The sequence below is a fragment of the Hevea brasiliensis genome, chromosome 18 (assembly GCF_030052815.1).
Source record: "Hevea brasiliensis isolate MT/VB/25A 57/8 chromosome 18, ASM3005281v1, whole genome shotgun sequence".
NCBI classification, from domain to species: domain Eukaryota; kingdom Viridiplantae; phylum Streptophyta; class Magnoliopsida; order Malpighiales; family Euphorbiaceae; genus Hevea; species Hevea brasiliensis.
In genome coordinates, this window is record NC_079510.1 from 17,668,390 (window position 1) to 17,668,959 (window position 570).

General features: G+C 42.1%; 1 non-coding gene across 1 annotated transcript; it reads right to left on the bottom strand.

Moving 5' to 3' along the window:
* Positions 1-200: 200 nt before the first annotated feature.
* LOC131176196 (small nucleolar RNA R71) lies at positions 201-303 on the bottom strand. Its single transcript, XR_009146321.1, has one exon. It is a non-coding gene; the product is annotated as a small nucleolar RNA R71 (small nucleolar RNA).
* Between the last annotated feature and the right edge of the window lie 267 nt (positions 304-570).

Consider the following 570-nt stretch of genomic DNA (forward strand, 5'->3'; position numbering starts at 1 on the left):
ACTGGTGCTTTCTTACCCTATGTGACACATTCAAGATGAATGGAGTGTCTGATCAAGCAATAAGACTCAAAGCATTCCCATTCTCCCTTCGGGACAGAGCAAGGAAGTGGTTACTTTCTCAACCGGCTAGAACATTCACCACTTTGGAAAACCTCTCTCAAGCTTTTCTAGCAAGGTATTTTCCACCTGCAAAGACTGCAAAACTGAGGCTTGAGACACCTTCAGACAAAAGGAAGGAGAATCACTCTATGACGCATGGGAAAGATATAAAGACCTTCAGAGGGAATGTCCACACCATGGCATAGAAGATTGGCTATTAGTGCAAAATTTCTATAATGGATTACTACCCTCTACAAGGAGCACAATTGATTCAGCTGTAGAGGGTGATCTAATGGAGAAAACAGCGACACAAGCACTTGAACTCCTAAAAAGGGTTGCATACCATAATTATGAGTGGTCAAATGAAAGAGGAAATGCAAGGAGAACTGCAGGGGTCCTGGATGTATACGCCTTAAGCATGATAAATGCTTAATTTGATCAGCTCACAAAGAGACTTGAAAGAATGCAAGC